The 7163-nt window shown below is 34.7% G+C and overlaps 1 pseudogene; it reads left to right on the top strand.

The window, feature by feature from the left end:
* The first annotated feature begins 702 nt into the window (after window positions 1–702).
* LOC121392145 lies at window positions 703–6742 on the top strand (annotated as a pseudogene).
* The last annotated feature ends 421 nt before the right edge of the window (window positions 6743–7163 follow it).

Genomic DNA, 7163 nt, shown 5'->3' on the forward strand with positions numbered 1-7163 from the left:
GTCATGGATACTGCTGGATGTGGTATGATGTGAGAGTGGACTGTTTTTAATAGAGGCAACCTCCCATATCATGAATGCCTAGAATGATTAATAATTGATGAAAGGAGCTAATGAATGGATGGGATGGATAAATTTCTACCATTGATGGATGAGGATTGTTACTACTAGGCAACCTGAAGCAGTCCCCTGCTCTATACTTCAGTATACACAGCAGGTTTTGCATATAGTCACATTTATATAGCTTGGTAACTAAGATACTTTTCGATTTTCTGTCAAAAGTTTACAAGAACTTGACTTTGGCCTGCAATAATGGAACTCATCATAGCTCATTTCAATGCATGTGTTCTGACCTGGTCTCTATCATTGTTTCTTCGTAATGATCTATGAGTATTTGTCTGGTCTCTATTTGTCTTGTACAGTTATTTCTCACTAACATATTGTTAAGGTGTTGTTTATTTGTGCAACCTAAAAGTGTTAGATTGTAGTTCTGCTTCTTGTCACTTGAAAAACAAGAAAAGTTATTAAAATTAGCGTCTAGTCAACTGATTTATTAATTATTATTATGTCGATGGATAGCACGTGTTCGTGGTTAGTACGTGTATAAAAGGTGTTTTACACTGGGCGAATTTTAACATTTTTTTTGCTTTAAGGGCCGTTATTTTAACATTAAAGCGGGTACTGCTTGAAAAACTGTCCTTAACAATGTCTCTGAGGAAGCACAGGACAGCGGAGGTGGAAGCAAACAGTCATCAGCGTCAAGACAAACTAATTGTTCACCTTCCACCTCCAAAGCTAAAGAAGATGATAAAAGTATTGAATTGCAACAAGACTTGGAAAATTGCGAGGCTAGTACTCCAGCTGTCTTGAGAGAGGAAAGATGAACCTACCAAGAAAAAAGTCAGAGTATCTGAGTCGAATGAAAAGATGTTTTTTGTACTTCCAAGCAAAAAAGACAAAAAGTAAAAATTAATATTTAACACATTGTTTTTTTTATTATTTTTATCACGTGACCTTTTAGAAAGAGTGGAAATTTTTGGCAAAAAGACAATGAAGAGGATAATGAATATAAAGCTAAACCAGTACCTGTCTCACAAACTGGTTAGTCATTTTTAACGTATTAAACTTTTCAACTTTCATTTTTCTGTTCTAGTTCCGCTATGCTACCTGGTTTTGATGTTATATTGATAATAATCAGCTTTATAGCTGCTATACTTCATGGCAGTGCTCTACCTGGAGCCATGTTATGTCTTTGGAGACATAACTCACTTATTTGCAATCATGAGACATCTCCCGGGAAGTATTTTGGTGGTATCAGAACGCAGATTCACTAATAGTTATCAAAATTTTACATTCAATGAAACAGCTAATATCGCAGATATTACTGAAGCTGTTTAATAACAGAATTATAACACCAAATGTCCGTGCAAACGAGAGTCAACATTGATGATCCTAATATCCTAATACTTCAGACATACTTCAACACCAATATCAGTGCTAGTGATTTGTAGAAGTTTTAAGTTGTGTTGGGTGTTTAGTTATGCTAACACTAATGTTAATGGCCTACAAACTTCCTTTTTGGGGTTACAAGAAATAGCAACAAATAATGATTTCTCTATGCCTGTTACAACTGACGCTTGTCGTTGTTTACAAACTGAGGTTTCAAGAATTTAATTCAGAAAGTCGTTGTCTTAGTGACTACACTTTTTATCATGGAGAAGGAGGAGTTGACGGCATATATGGGATAATCTATCTTTTCTGATTATCACTGTGGGCGTGTTCGTATTTGCATATATACAGATAATCTTCTATTTCAGCTGGCCTGTGAAAGACAAATACACAAGATTAGACTGTTATATTACTCTTCAGTATTAAAACAAGAAATTGGTTGGTTTGATTTGATCCAAGGGGAGAATTTATCTAGTATATTAAAATGATTAGTTAATGTAGTATTAATATATTAATATTAGAATAGTAAGTAATGTCGGATATATAATGTTAATATTACAATAGTAAAGTTAGTTATAGATAATATTAATATTACAATAGTAAGTTAAGGTAGATATATAATGTTAATCTTACAATAGTAAGTTAATGTAGATATATAATATTAATATTAAAATAGTAAGTATGTATGCATATATATCATTATATTACAATAGTAGTTAATGTAGTCTTAGATATATAATATTAGTATTACCATAGTCCGGTAATGTAGATATATCATATTAATATATACAATAGTAAGTTAATGTGATATATGGTATTTATTGTTATTGATTTTCACCTATGTGGGATATGGACATATTATCTCATTTAGACCTTAGTGTGAAAGATTATTTTACTGTATTTTGTGTATTTTGTAAACCTTGTGTAAATGGAATGGAGTTAGTGATATAGCAGTGACTGGCTCTTTTCTCTCTCTCTCTGTCACATAACACACACACACACAAACACACACACAGTGACATTGACAAGATACATGAATGGTATTGGTGATAAATTGTCTATTTTTAATTCAGTTGTTTAGCTACATTTGGGGCTGGATTTTTAATTGGGTTTATAAGAGGATGGCAGCTGACTCTGTTGCTAATAGGTGTTCACTCCATTTTTTTGGTGGTATCTGCTGCTATTTTTTTCGAAGTATTATTTATAATAAACAATTGTTTGCTTTTGTTAGTAAATTGTTAATGACAATATGTTTGCACACAATAGTAATATTGATCTCTTTCTCTCTTTTCAAGATTGCTACAACCTTTACAAGTCATGAACAACAGCCTTTTATGCATCAGCTGGTGCTATAGCTGAGGAGGTACTCACGTCAGGTGAGAACTGTTATCTCATTTGGTGGAGAGTTTTAAAGAAGTAGACAGGTGGGTCGTAGCTAAATGTCTTAATTAATTTGTTTTAATGTTTATCATGGAATGTACTAAATTGGTTTGACTGGTTTTGTGGTGGTATTAAACCACTACATTAATTATAAGTATTCCCTGATGACTAGAAGGTGATCCCACTCACATTTGGCTCTGGATCCTCTGTTACTAATAATAGTATCAACTGTATTATATAATAATGGACATCATTTCTTAAAGGTACAAGCTAAATTGGAGATGCTAGACGAGTTGTGCCAAAAAGGTTTCCTCTGTTGGTTTAAGTTTTGGACTTGTCTATTTTATGATATTTAGTACTATGCATAGCTGCTTTGGTAAGTGACTTTTTTTGAAATAAAACTTTCATTAGTAAACAGGTTTTGGTGGGTTTTTAATCAGTAAAGAGATCTTGTTTTGGCTGGTGATATGTTAGCAGTTTTCTTTTTGGCTGTAATTATTGGTGCATCTTCTCCCTTGGTCAAGCTGGTCCTAATGCAGAGAACCTTATCACAGCAGCAGGAGCAGCTGGTGAAGTCTTTGAAACTATTGACAGAGTAATGCTTTAAAAATATTATATTTATTATGTTATTTGAATTTAGGAGCCACCCATTGATTCCTCTTCGCAAATGAGGTCAATCTGATGCTACTTTGAGCCTTTTGTAAAGTTTCAAGACGTTTGTTTTACTTATCCTGCTCGTACTGATGTTCAAGTTCTTCATGGATTGGATTTAGAGGTCAAAGTGGTCAGACAGTTGCCCTCGTAGGTTCCCAGTGGGTGTGGTAAGAGCACTGTCGTTCAATTAATTCAACGATTTTATGACATTTCTGTGGTGAAGTAAGTCAACCTCAGTCTGACCCTAATAATTAATTATTAGTTAATTTATTATAGATTACAATTGGAGGATTTGACATAAAGATCTTTATCTGAAGTGGCTTCGTTCTAATATTGGAGTTGTATCTCAAGAACCTTCCTATTTGATACCACTATTTGGTGAAAATATACGTTACGGAAGAGAAGATGCCACTATGGCAGAAATTGTTTTGAAGCTGCTGCCATGAGCTGCTAATGCTCATAACTTTATCTCCTGAATTACCTGATGGTTTATATACTCTAGTTGGTGACAAAGGAACCACAGTTAAGTGGAGGTCAAAAAACAACGTATTGCTATAGCTCGAGCTATAGTACGAAACCCCAAGACTCTTGTTACTTGATGAAGCTACTTCAGCTCTAGACACAGAGAGTGAGAAAATAGTTCAAGAAGCGTTTAGATAAAAGCTAGAAAGGGAAGGACCACCATTTGTTATGCTCATCGACTGTCTACTATTCAAACAGCTGATGTAATAGCTGGTATAGATAAATGGTCGTGTTGTTGAGATAGGTACACATGAAGACCTTATGAGAACCAAGGACTTTATTATGAACTTGTCAAGCTCAAGTAAAGTACTGTCCATTCAACTGATATGTATCCATTTTATTTTCAGTCATATGGTGACACTGGTGAGGCCTTTGCTATTGAAAAGAATATCTCTCGTCGTTCACAAGAAGACGTACTCGAACTCGTAAAACCTCAGAGTCTCGTGATGAACCACTGGTAAAGAAAATTCCATCAAGTGTTAGAATCAAACGTCAAAGTTTACGTCAAACATCAACTACAACTGATGAACCAGAAGAAATAGAAAATATCAGAAAAAAGACTAGAAAAACTAGTTAGTCCTGTTCTATGGTTTATTAATTAGTGATGTTCTATTCTCCTTATAGGAGAAGAATGGGACAAAGATATAAGGGGGAGGTGTCACTGTTAAGAGTATAAAAGCTAATGCTAATGAATGGTGGTTAATAGGTCTAGGACTACTTGGATCTTTAGTACTAGGATCTGTCTTTCCAGCATTTGCCATTTCTTTTGGAGAAATACTTGATGTCTTTTACTAGACCAGCAGATCAAATCCTCGATGCACTTCATCCATGGGCTGGATTGTTTCTTGTTCTGGGTACTGTATCAGGGATTGCTGTATTTCTTAAGGTAATTCTAGTCAGTTGTTATTGTTCATCGTTTAATGATTTATCATTTAGTCTGTGTGTATGACTATAAGCTGGTGAGAACCTACCAGCTCGTCTCAGGGAGTGGTCTTTTAAAACTATGTTACAACAAGAGATAGCATGGTTTGATGAAGAGAGAAAACTCATCTGGTATTCCTTGCCACTAGATTATCTCAAGATGCATCTCGTGTACAAGGAGTAAGTAATTAATTAAAAAGGCTCATTCAAAAATTTGAAAGGTATTCACTTAAAATTTAATGACATCTATTTAGGCTACAGGTGCACGTTTGGGAACACTTATTGAATCTTTTCTTGGAATGATACTAGCAGTTATTATAGCTATTGTATACTCATGGATGTTGACCCTCGTCCTTCTCCTGCTGGTTCCATTTCTTATAATTGCTGGATTTCTACAACTTAAAGCTATCACTGGTCTGCTTGGAGCAACAAAAAAAGCATTAGAACAGGCTGGAAAAAAAAACCAAATTTTTAATCATCAGTTAATATTTTAGGGAATATTTTCACTACAGATGCTGTAGGGACTCTATGGAGAACATGCGTACGTAGCTTCATTGGGAATTGAGCAAAATTCTATGATGCATACAATGAAGAAATCACCAACCATTCAGGTACATCTCATCCAAGTATACTGAAGTATACTGAGATATTCTAAATATACCCAAATAATAATTTAAATAATCATACTGAATGAATACTGAGATATTCTAAAATATACTGAAATATACTAATTCTAAAATAATTATACTGGTATTTGTATCTTTTATTTAGCCCTTTTGTGCTCAGGGTAATACATCTGTTTATGGTTTATCATATGGGTTTTCTCAGGGATCCAGTTTTTGGGGTTGCCATGGCCTTTGGGTTTGGTGCATATCAAAGTCACTCGTCAACCTGGTCACATTGCTCATGAGAGTTTTAGTGACGTATCACTGTGTTCTTGGCTATTATATTTGGTTCCATTGGAGACTGGACAAGCTTCATCTTTTGCTCCCATTATGCTAAGCTAAACAATCTGCAAATAGGAATATTTGCATTGTTAGATAGAGAACCTGTTATTGATGGATCTCTGAAGAAGGACTAAAACCAGTAAGTAAATAAATAGATAGATAGAGGAAAGATCATGATATCGTTTTCTTTAGGATAAATTGTTGCTCAGTTAGAGCTTAGAAGGTAGCTTTCAATTATCCTGCTCGTCCTGATGTACCAGTTTTACAAAAGTCTCTGTTGATGTTAAACTGGTAAACATTGGCTCTTGTTGGACCTAGTGGGAGTGCAAGAGTACTGTGGTTGCACTTATTGAACGATTCTATGATCTTTGAGTGGAAGTTTGTTCCTACATGAATATGATCTCGAGATCTCAATATTCGTTGGTTAAGAAGTCAGATTGGTATTGTATCACAAGAACTGTATTATTGATACTTCTTCTATTGCTGATAATATACGTTATGGTGCTAATTTTTAGAGAAGTGTGAATAGAGTTATTGAAGCAGCCAAAGCTGCTAATATTCACAATTTTATTGAAACTTTGCCTCAGGTAAATAATACTTGTGTGTTAAACTCACTAGTTTAATTCTTTGATTGTAGGGTTATGCTACCAATGTTGGATCTAAAGGAACACAGCTAGTGGAGGTCAAAAAACAACGTATTGCTATAGCTCGAGCTTTAGTACGAGACCCTAAGATCTGTTTACTTGATGAAGCTACTTTCAGCTCTAGACACGAGAGTGAGAAAATAGTTCAAGAAGCTTTAGACAAAGTAGAAAGGGAAGGACCACCATGTTATTGCTCATCGACTGTCTACAATTTACAACGCTAACTGATTGCTGTCATTAATAAAGGGGAAGTATCAGAGAAAGGTACTCATTAGAGAAAAGATGCTCAGAAAGGAATTTTTTCGGCTCAATAGTACCATTACACGCATTCCGATACGGAGCCCCAAATCCACAAACATTGTGAGTGCCCACCAATTACAAGAGAAGGATAGGGGATATAAAGAGGCAGATCCTTATCACCCTAGTGAGATGATCTGAATACATCCGTTCCACCTTTTAGATTGTGAGATCAAGACACTTTTTGTCATAATTGCGAACAGCTTGTACATTTTTTAACGTAGTCAAGGCAAAAACCAAACATTTAGGCATTTGGGTTTAACCTATAATATAATGGTTCAAAAACTGTTTTCAATTCATGGCATAACACTATAAATATAATGTCAAGAAACTGATTAATTCATGGCATAAG

Source organism: Gigantopelta aegis, unplaced genomic scaffold (genome assembly GCF_016097555.1).
Source record: "Gigantopelta aegis isolate Gae_Host unplaced genomic scaffold, Gae_host_genome ctg3407_pilon_pilon, whole genome shotgun sequence".
Lineage (NCBI taxonomy): Eukaryota > Metazoa > Mollusca > Gastropoda > Neomphalida > Peltospiridae > Gigantopelta > Gigantopelta aegis.